This window comes from Gekko japonicus, unplaced genomic scaffold, assembly GCF_001447785.1.
Source record: "Gekko japonicus isolate JY-2015 unplaced genomic scaffold, Gekko_japonicus_V1.1 scaffold790, whole genome shotgun sequence".
Lineage (NCBI taxonomy): Eukaryota > Metazoa > Chordata > Lepidosauria > Squamata > Gekkonidae > Gekko > Gekko japonicus.
In genome coordinates this window covers 186861-198689 of record NW_015163626.1, presented here as the reverse complement: position 1 = coordinate 198689, position 11829 = coordinate 186861, and positions in this window count along the sequence as shown.

Here is an 11829-nt window from a genome sequence, read left to right as displayed (position 1 = left end):
CCATTGTTGCACTGTAGGGGGGTCTCTTTCCTTCCTTTTCACGGCTATGTTTTCTACCGCGGTAAAAACCTGCCTAACTTTTGGAATATTATGATTTTCCCACAAATTCAAAAGAACAGGTTCAGAAGACTCTTAAAATAACATTATTTTTATTAATTTTAACATGACATTCAAAACAATGTAATTTTTCTGCCTGAGGTGATGTAGTCCATTCTGTCAGTGCAGTAAAAAATGTCAATGTGTGGTAAAAGTGGCCAGTTAGAGCTAGTGAGATTCCGGTTCAGATCCCCACTCTGCTATGAAGCCCCCTGAGGGACCCAGTAGAAGAAGAAGAGAAGAGGTTGGATTTATACGCTGCCCTTCACTACCCACGGGAATTTCAGAGCACCTTACAATCTCCTTCCCCTCCCCCACAACAGACACCCTGTGTGGTAGGTGGGGCTCAGAGAGCTCTTTCCACAACTCCTTGTGAGAGAACAGCTCTGAAAGAACTTGTGACTGACCCGGGGTCCCACCAGCAGTTGCATGTGGAAGAGTGGGGAATCAAAACCGGTTCTCCCAGGTTAGAGTCCGCGCTCCTAACCACTACACCAGACTGTCTCTCTTTCTCTCTGCCTAATCAACCTCACAGGGTTGTTGTGAGGATAAGATGGGGAAGGGGATAACCAGGTGTGTCACCTTCCTTGGAGAAAAGGCAGGATAAAAATGCTCCTCAGGAGCCCATATAAGAACAAAAGAGCAGCCCTGGGTGGATCAGGCCGGTGGTCCAGCATCATGACGCAGTGGCCAACCATTTCCTCTGGAGGGCCAACAACAGGGCAGAGAGGCCGAGGCCTTTCCCTGAGGCTGCCTCCTGGCTCTGGGACTCAGAGGTTGACTGTTTCTGTACATGGAAGTTCCCTTTAGCCACTATGTCTAGTAGCCACTGATAGACCTCTCTTCCATGAATCTGTCCAGTCCCCTTTTAAAGCTGCCTATTCCTGCGGCCATCACCACATTTTAGTCACCCTTTGTGTAAACAACTACTTCCTTTTGTCGTTCCTGAATCTACGGCTCATCAGTTTTACTGGATGCCCTCGAATTCTAGTATTTTGGGAGAGGGAGAAAAAGTGATCTTCGTCAACTCTTTCCATCCCATGCATACTTTCATTTGCCTCTATCGTGCCGCCACCCCCCCCCCCCTTCGTAGTTGTCTCTTTTCTAAACGGAGAAGTTTCACCTTCCTTCCTTACTCTCCTAGGAATGTCCACGCTCTACTAGGGCTTTGGAGAGTGGGGTGGTAGACCCCACCACAGAAGAAGAAGAAGAAAAAGAAGAAGAGGAGGAGGGGGAGGAGGAGGAGGAGACTGGATTTCTACCCCGCCCTTCACTACCCAAGGGAGTCTCAGAGCAGCTTACAAACTCCTTTCCCTTCCCCTTCCCACAACAGACACCCTGTGAGGTGGGTGGGGCTGAGAGAGCTCTTGACAGAAACTGCTCTTTTTTCAAGAACAGCTCTTGTCAGAGCTACGGCTTGCCCAAAGTCATCCAGCCAGGTGCAAGTGGAGGAGTGGGGAATCAAACCCGGTTCTCCCAGATCAGAGTCCGCGCACTTAACCACTGCACCCAACTGGCTCTCAGCTTGCCTTGGCACGTTTCTTGGGGTGGCAAAGACTCCTTTAGATAGAGAGCCTCTCTGTAACACAGATATTCAAGCCGAGCTTCTCCAGCGAACGTCAGAAACCCTGATGATGCATTAGGTAGCCAGAGAGGTAAGTTTTCCTTCCATTTTATGTGTCACGTTAATAGTTACACTGTGCCTCACCTCTGCTGTGCTGATTGTATTTGATTTGTGCGGCATAATCCGTGTCGAGTCCCATTCAGAAAGGCAGACGATAGATAACGTAAATATATCAATTACTGTATGTTGCAAACTTCGGAGGACGGCGAAAGACAGGAAGGCCTGGCGTGATCTCGTCCGTGGGGTCGCGAAGAGTCGGACTCGACTGTGCGACTGAACAACAACAAAAATGTTGCAAAGGGACCCTCGCAGTTACCAGAAAATTGTCGTTGTCGTTAGTCATTCAGTCATTCGACTATCAGCAATTCGACGGGCCAGCTGTTGGGTGATAGTGAGATATTGAAAAAATGGTATTTAGCAGAGATAACATAGTCCAGCAGAGCCAGAGTAAAATAATTCAGACTCAGAGTCCATGTGTGATTAAAATATAAAGTTTTTACTAAATTCTAGCACGGGAAGGGTAACTGGGATGAAAATAACAACAGAGCAAAATCGGCTACATCCTTACTCTACAAGGACAAAAATAGAAGAGAAGAGAGTATGGCTACTCTTCTTGTTCTTCAGAACACCAAAAACAAAGACGGGAAGAGAAGCCATAAAATGGTAATACACCTTGACACTTTAGTCCCAATCAAATTCCTAGATCAGGGAGAGAATTCCCGGGTATTCTACAGCTAAAGAACATTGGTTACATGAGAAACATGTGACTTCCTGTGATTAACATAAACAAACATTTAACCCCAGATATACTGAGTGTTTTCAACTTGTAATACCTAACACCAGCTCTCTCCGCTGGGGTTTTTTTTTAGTTGCTCCATGCTCAGCCTGTAACCAGTAACAGTAGCGATACATGGATACAGAGGTCCTTTCCGCACTAGACCGTAAATCCTGGTTCAACCCTGTCCCTGAACTTACATTCTACACTACACTCGAGTTCCCTGTAATTATCTTGGGGTATTTTTTGTTTCCACATTTTCGTCCCACACTGGTCCCGGGATAAACGGATGCTGTTATAACCAGGGATAAATGCAAGGTGTGGTGTCGCGAACTGAACTCTTAATAAAACCAGGGATGAGATCCAAGTGCAGGAAGGACCACAGTTTCCGGCACCTTCCTCGCAACCAGCCGGGGATGGGGGGAGGACTGACCAGAAGTGGGATGGAGGCCGTGCTGACGCCGCAGCGATGTATCTATGTAATCCCGGACATGACCCAGAAGCGACATTATCACGTCAGCAACAGTGTTCCCCCCAAGCTGAGTCAGTGTGAGCTAGCTCACCGTTTTTTAGCCTCCAGCTCACAGAATTTTGCCTTAGCTCAGGAAGGGATGAGGCTCCAGAGCAAAATAATTTATGGAGCAGCCCAATCGCTCGCTCACAACTTTAATGCCCGTAGCTCACAAAGTAGAATTTTTGCTCACAAGACTCCGCAGCTTAGAGGGAGCGTACAACGCGCGGGCAATGCTCTGGTATTTGGGTTAAAACTCCATTGGCCCATCTACCCTGGCTCCCAGTTTGTTTCTGGGCACAACTCAAGGTGCTGGGCTTGACCTTAAAAGGCCTGTGTGGTTTGGGACCAATGTGCCTGAAACGCCGCCTAATCCCTTATGAACCCATCTGACCCCTACAACCATGGGGGGCTGGGTGGTTCTGCTTTGGTTGTGCCCTCGTGCATCTGATGACATGGGCTCCAGCCCATGGCAGCTTCTATCGCAAGACGGAGGAGGAGGAGGAGATTGGATTTATACCCCGCCCTTCACTACCCAAGGGAGTCTCAGAGCGGCTTACAATCTCCTTTCCCTTCCCCTCCCCACAACAGACACCCTGTGAGGTACGTGGGGCTGAGAGAGCTCTAACAGAAACGGCTCTTTTTCAAGAACAGCTCTTATCAGAACTACGGCTTGCCCAAGGTCATCCAGCAGCTGCAAGTGGAGGAGTGGGGAATCAAACCCGGCTCTCCCAGATTAGAGTCCGCGCACTTAACCACGACACCAAACTGGCTCTAATGCGCTAATCTGCGAGGCTCTTGCAACAAACCAGGCGAGCCCATGGTGAGACGCCTTCTCTCAGCTCGGCTTTGTGTTCGTGCATATGGTGGCCCTCTCCAAAGCTCAGCTCTGCAAGTTTCCCTGACGTGTGCTACTGCCTCTGAGACTCCTTCCGGTAGTGAAGGGCGGGGTATAAATCCAACCTCTTCTTCTTCAGAGACACACGGAAGATCATACCCAGATTGAAACTTTGTTGGTCTTAAAGGGTTGTTGTTGTTCAGTCACACAATCGAGTCCGACTCCTCGCGACCCCATGGACCAGATCACGCCAGGCCTTCCTGTCTTCCGCCATCCTCTGAAGTTTGCTCAATGTCATGTTCGTTGCATCTATGACACTGTCCAACCATCTCATCCTTTGCTGTCCCCGTCTTCTTTGACCTTCAGTCTTTCCCAGCATCAGGGTCTTCTCCAGTGAGGGCTCCCTTCTCATTGGGTGGCCAAAGTCTTAAAGGTACCACTGGACTTTCACTTTGTTCTGTTGCTTTGGACCAACACTGCAACACCCCCCCCCCCCAGGAATCAACAGTCAACAATGTGTGAGATGCAGTCGAAAGCTGTTGCTGAAGATTGAAAACGAAGGCTCAGACCGGACAGCGCACCGCCCTGAGTGGGCATGACCCATTCTTACTAAGAAGAATGGATTTGCCTTTTGGTTCTGTAGTGTATCCAGCCCTGACAAGGCCGGGCATTTCCGGACTTGCCCAGGGACAAAACCTGAAGCTTCGTATCTAAAGACAATGGGCCAGAAGGATCCTAGCCGGCCCTATCAGATGGCTAGGTCCCAAACCGTGAGGCCAATAGGTCTCTCGGTTACTGTAAATAGCCTATCGGGGAGGGGGGTGTGTGTGTTTTGGTGGTGGGTTTCCAAAGGAATATAAACCGGCCTGCGAGCCGGCCAAGGCGTCTTGTTCCTGACTAATAAAGGTATGCTTAGCTGAATTCACTATCCGTCTGCATACTTTTCAGGTTCCTAACTAAATCTGATACCCGTTTTTTCCACTTCACAGTGACATTCTTTTGGGCTTCCCTCCGGGCGAATCGTGAACAGAACTGACGGAAGCTGACAGTATCCATTCTAAAGCCACGTCAATACCACCATCTATGAAGGTGCGTCGTTTGTCGTATGGATGGAATCTGAATTTACCCTTAAAAACATGCATTGCCAATGGTGTTATACTGCATAAGGGCCACTTTATATTCCAAACGGATGAAAAAAAAAAAGACATCAAGTTCTAACATCCAAACTTCTCTCCAGCCCAAAGAGTCACCCCGCAGACAAAAGAGGCTTTTCCACTCAGGATCACCCAGTGAGCTTCACAGCTGAGCAAGGATTTGAACCCAGAGCCAGTTTGGTGTAGTGCTTAAGAGTGGTGGACTCTTATCTGCAGAACCAAGTTTGATTCCCCACTCTTCCTCCACATGCAGCCAGCCGGGTGCCCTTGGGTCAGTCACAAGTTCTCTCAGAACCCTCTCAGCCCCACCTGCCTCATAGGGGTGTCTGTTGTGGGGAGGGGAAGGGAAAGGAGATTGCAAGCCGCTCTGAGACTCCTTCGGGTGGTGAAGGGCCGGGTATAAAACCAATCTCTCCTTCTCCTCGCATCCGGATTCTAAATCCTACATCGCACTGCCTGCTGGTATTAACCAAGCCTTTTGCCTCCCTTGTGGGGGAAAATAGAAACAATCCAAAGGCTCCTCAAAAGGAGCAGCAGAAGTTTAACCCTCATCTTCAAAATGCTACTCAACGCTGTCGCTGCAGGGCACAGACGAGTTATTCGAAGTGCTTGAAGTCCTGTGTCTCGTTAGAGGGCATCGCCATCTAGTGGACGGCAATGAGAATCGCAGGACCCGTGATGTCGCTGTAGAAAGTTATCCACCAGGAAAGCACCACTGGATCAGGATCGACCAACCAACCCACATCAGGGGCTGCAGGCACAATGCACAATGCACAATGCCTAAAGCCAGCCGGGCATTCAGTGCTTTCCCTGCTCAAGTTTGTTCTGCAAAACTAAGGCTATATGCAGCCCTCCTGGCCCTTCGGTCCCTTTCTCCCCTCCTCCTTCTGTATATCCTGAATTCCCGTGTCCGTTCCCAGGGGCATTTCCAAAAATCTGTAAAGGTTACCTTTATGTAAAGATCACCTAGCCCTGACAAAAATGGTTGCCACGGGAAGTTGAAGAGAGAAGAGGAGATTGGATTTATACCCCGCCAGGGGTCATTTCCTGCAGGAGCGCACAGGAGCGGAGCTCCGGCAGTAAAGAGCCCAGGGGGCGGGCACATGCAACAAGCCCCGCCTCCTGCTCCCAGCAGCCCTCAGTCAGAGCAAGAAGCAGCCAGGTAAGTTGCAGAACCCCCCCCCCCGGCCCCCTGGTCCAAAACAGTCCGGTGGCACCTTTAAGACCAAGTTTTATTCGGATCCAAGCTCTCCCTCCTCTGCGAGGACAGATCTGCATGCCCCCCCCCCCAATAGCTAGCAATCCAAAATAGTCCAGTGGAGCCTGAGCGTGGGTGTTGCCTTCTGACACACTTCCGGTGATGTCAGGGGGTGTGGCATATGCAAATAACTTATGCTAATGAGTTATGCTAATGAGCTCCTGCACCTCTTTTTCTACGAAATGACCCGTTAACCCCGCCCTTCACTTGGAGTCTCAGAGTGGTTTACAATCTCCCTCCATTTGCTCTCCCCGCAACAGACACCCTTGTGAGGTAGGTGGGGCTGAGAGAGCTCTCTCTCGAGGACTGCTCCTGAGAGAACAGCTCTGAGAGAACTTGTGACTGACCCAAGGTCACACCAACAGCTGCATGTGGAGGAGTGGGGAAATCAAACACAGTTCTCCCAGATTAGAGTCCGTGCTCTTAACCACTACACCAAACTGGAGCCAACCACGTGTGAAGGCAGAAGCTATGAGCGGGATTTTATACACTGATAACATAGGAGGCAGAGTCAAACAGAGGGGAAGCCCAAAGTGCAAGAGGGAAGAAGTGTAATCTTTAAAAAGACATTGGGAAAGAGGAGAGTGACCTTCAGTGGCCACTCAGGAGCTCTGTCTCCCCCACCACACCTTCTGAAAACACTTCGTGGGCACCAAGAAAGGTGCCCACTGGCAATATGGTGCTCGTGGGCACCACGTTGGGGACCCCCAGGTTAGAGTGTCCAATCTGGGTGAGCCGGGTTCAAATCCCCACTGTGCCATGGATCTCACAAGAGGATCTCAGGCCATTCACAATCACCCCGTCTGACCTCCCTTGCCAAAGTTGCTGTGAGGACAAAACGGAGAAAATACAAGTCATGTGCTCTTGGGCAGGGAGGAGGAGGAGGAGGAGATTGGATTTATACCCCGCCCTTCACTACCCGAAGGGGTCTCAGAGCGGCTTACAGATTCCTTTCCCTTCCCCTCCCCACAACAGACACCATGTGAGATAAAAGAAGAAGAAGAGATTGGATGTATACCCCACCCCTCACTACCCGAAGGACTCTCAGAGAGGCTTACAGATTCCTTTCCCTTCCCCTCCCCACAACAGACACCATGTGAGATAAAAGAAGAAGAAGAGATTGGATTTATACCCCGCCCTTCACTACCCAAAGGAGTCTCAGAGCGGCTTATAGACTCCTTTCCCTTCCCCTCCCCACAACAGACACCCTGTGAGGTAAAAGAAGAAGAGATTGGATGTATACCCCACCCCTCACTACCCAAAGGAGTCTCAGAGCGGCTTACAGACTCCTTTCCCTTCCCCTCCCCATAACAGACACCCTGTGAGGTAGAAGAAAAAGAAGAAAAGATTGGATTTATACCCTGTCCTTCACTACCCAAAGGTGTCTCAGAGCAGCTCACAAACTCCTCTCCCTTCCCCTTCCCACAACAGACACCCTGTGAGGTAGAAGAAGAAGAAGAAGAGATTGGATTTATACCCCGTCCTTCACTACCCAAAGGTGTCTCAGAGCGGCTTACAAACTCTTTTACCTTCCCCTCCCCACAACAGACACCCTGTGAGGTAGGTGGGGCTGAGAGAGCTCTTGACACAAACGGCTCTTTTTCAAGAACAGCTCTTATCAGAACTACGGCTTGTCCAAGGTCGTCCAGCCAGGCGCAAGTGGAGGAGTGGGGAATCAAACCCGGTTCTCCCAGATTAGACTCTGCGCACTTAACCACTACAAGCAAAAAAACCCCAAAACCAGTGGTGGCCACATCTCCGCAAAATGACACGCTCTCCTCGTGCTCTGAGCACCCCACCTTTACGTTCAAGCCGAGAGCTCCAGCCCACACGGGAGCCGACGCACGGCACGCAGACATGCTTTCGCTGTCCATATGACACACGCCTAATTAAGCAAACACGGAAGGGGCCTTGCCAACAACGTGAAAAGCCATCTGCGGCTCGGGCTCGACTGCTGTCTTTCGAGGAGGGCGGGGGGCTCTCCTTCCTGGAGATGCTGACGGCACAGGTGGAGTTCCGGAGCCGGTGGCGTAGCAGATGGAGAAGGCTCCTCAGATGGCAGCGTCGCTCATGTGCAAACATGTTGCGATGGGTGGTGATGGGGGATAAATTGTGTTTGCTAGCCCCGGGAGAAGTGCCAGTCGGCAGAAGCCGGTCTATACCATCAGCACGCCGTTCGCCAAGGCACGGACGAGCCGCGGCTTTTCAAAACAGGTCGGGCGAGGGTTCCCGTTGCCGATGGGCGAAATAAACATTTGATGGGCCGTCTCCATCCGTATGGGAGCTAGGGGGGTGCAGTGAAGGATCTGGGAGACCCAGACAGAATCCCCCACTCGTGCCATGGAAGCTCGCTGGGCCCCGCTTGGCACGCAGAAGGTCCCCGGTTCGATCCCCGGCATCTCCAGTTGAAAAGGACCAGGCAGGAGATGATGGGAAAGACCTCTGCCTGAGACCCTGGAGAGCTGCTGTCGGTCTGAGTAGACGATGCTGACCTCGCTGGGACCGATGGCCTGACTTGGTATGAGGCGGTGTCAGAATCTGTGGGTCCCTGATGTACGTAGCTACGCTCTGTTATTGCTTCGCCAGCTGTTCTCCCTCCCCGCTTGTAGTTCCCAAGTTCCCGTTCAGCACCTGCTGGCATTGTATCAATTTGTCTGCAAGGTCCTCCTCTGGCACATCTGTGTGAACCTTAGATTAGCCACGCTTGTACCTCTGTGAAAGGAAGCATCCTCCACAGAGGCCAGAGGGAACTTTCGCCGTTTCTCATTCTCATGGCCTTGCGGAGAGACTCAAGTGATAACATTCACACTGTACTAATTGCACTGTATTAACCTGACTATGTACTATGTAACCATGACGTATGAATGAGGGCTGGACCAAAGGTCTCGTAGATGCCCACTTTGTATTATCCCTCAGTTCTGTCAAAAGGTTCAGCTGCACAGCGACTGAATCAGCTTTCTCAATAAAACCTGTAAAAGGACTTATTGCACCTGAGTGGTTCCTGAAGGAGCTGACAGGTGGCTCTATGCGCGTTAGGCGTGTGACCGTGTAAGCAGTGTTCCCTCTAAGCTGAGTTAGTGTGAGCTAGCTCACGCTTTTTGAGCCTCCGGCTCAAACATTTCTGTCTTAGCTCAGAAAGGATAGCTCCAGAGCAAACTAATTTATGCAGTAGCCGAATCTCTCGCTCACAACTTTAATGTCAGTAGCTCACAAAGTAGAACTTTTGCTCACAAGACTCCACAGCTTAGAGGGAACATTGCGTGTAAGCTATGTTGTTGTTCAGTCGCACAGTCGAGCCCGACTCTTCGCGACCCCATGGACCAGATCACGCCGGGCCTTCCGGTCTTCCGCCATCCTCTGAAGTTTGCTCAACTTCATGTTCGTTGCATCGATGACACTGTCTAACCATCTCATCCTTTGCCGTCCCCGTCTTCTTTGACCTTCAATCTTTCCCAGCATCAGGGTCTTCTCCAGGGAGTGCTCCCTTCTCATTGGGTGGCCAAAGTCTTTGAGCTTCAGTTTCATTATCTGGCCTTCCAGGGAGCAGTCAGGGTGGATTTCTTTTAGGATTGGCTGATTTGATCTCCTTGCAGTCCAAGGGACTCTCAAGAGTCTTCTCCAGCACCATAGTTCAAAAGAATCTATTCTTCGGCGCTCGGCCTTCCTTATAGTCCAACTCTCGCAGCCATACATGACTACTGGGAATACCATTGCTTTGACCATGCGGACTTTTGTTGGCCTTCCAGGGAACAGTCAGGGTTGATTTCTTTTAGGATTGACTGATTTGATCTATGTAAGCTATGAGTAGGATTTTATACACAGAAACGTGCGAGAAGCCAGGTTGGATCAGGCCAATGTTCCATCCAGTCCAACACTCCCATGTCACACAGAGGACAAAACCCAGGGGCCATCAGGAGGTCCACCAGTGGGGCCGGAACTCCAGAAGCCCTCCCACTTTTGCCCCCCTCCCCCCACCAAGAAGACAGAGCATCACTGCCCCAGACAGAGTGTTCCATCTATGCCTTGCGGCTAAGAGCCACTGCTGGATCAGACCAGGGGTCCATCCAGTCCAGCATCCTGTCTCACAGGGTGGCCAGCCAGTTCCTGTGGAGGGCCAACAAAAGGACATAGAGGCCGAGACCTTCCCCTGAGGTTGCCTCCTGGCTCTGGAATTCGGAGGACTAGTGCCTCTGAACGTGGAGGTTCCCCTCAGTCAACAGGGCTAGTTGATAGACTTCTCCTCCGTGAATCTCAATCAAGCAATCTAATTTATTGTGGCAGGAGCCAGTAAAACAGTACAATTCTGATATAAAAGGGATTAAAACAGTAATATCCTCTGTGAATCTATCTAATCCTCTTTTAAAGCGGTCTGTTCCTGCGGCCATCATCACATCCTTTGGCAGTGAATTCCACATTTTCATCACTCTCTGTGTAAAGTAGTATTTCCTTCCATCCATCCTGAACCTACGGGAAATCGCCCAAGCAAATACACCAGTTTGGTGTAGTGGTTAAGTGCACAGACTCTAATCGGGGAGAACTGGGTTTGCTTCCCCACTCCTCCACTTGCAGCTGTTGGATGACCTTGGGCAAGCCACCACTCTGTCAGAGCTGTTCTTGAAAAAGAGCAGTTTCTGTCAGAGCTCCCTCAGCCCCACCTACCTCGCAGGGTGTCTGTTGTGGGTAGCAATAGGAAGCTTACAGCAGATCTGACTAGAGATCGTTAAAAGGAATTTGTGAATGTACCTTTTGGATGTGAACATTTGAAATAGAAGATTCTACTATACTGCAAAAGAATAAGAAATAAACACCACTCATGGACAATGCTCCCTCTAAGATGGGGAGTCTTGTGAGCAAAGATTCTACTTTGTGAGCTACTGACATTAAAGTTGTGAGTAGGTGATTTAGCTACTGCATAAATTGGTTTGCTCTGGAGCCCTCCTTCCTGAGCCAAGACAAAAATGTGTGAGCTGGAGGCTAAAAAACTGAGCTAGCTCACACTAACTCAGCTTAGAGGAATGTCGAAAATACTTACTTCTGAGGAAGTGTATTATCAAAATGAAGTAGTCTGGAATCTTCATCAATTGAAGTTATTTGACTTTGAAACTTTGTACTTTTTTGTATGGTGGATTCTTTATACTTAGTACCTCTGAATTCAACTATTATTCCTTGTAGTTTTTGTATGATTGTATTTAGGATTACTTTTGCTTAGATGCTGTTACACATATATTGTGCCTTGTACCTTTAATAGACATGGCTGCAAATAGCGCCTTCCCCAGTTGTTTCTTGGCTTTCCCAAAAATACCAGGTGCCATCAGGAGGTCCAGCAGTGGGGCCAGGACACTGGAAGCCCTCCCACTGTTGCCGGGGCCCCCAAGCACCAAGAAGACAGAGCATCCCTTGCCCCAGACCGAGAGCTCCTATCTATACCTTGTGGCTAATAGCCACTGATGGATCTCTGCTCTATTACGTTGATCCGATCCCCTCATAAGAACATACCTCACTGGGGGGGGGGGGGGGGGGGTAGATGTTGCCCGATCGAGCCGGGGAAAATAGTCTTCCTGGTGCTCATGCTA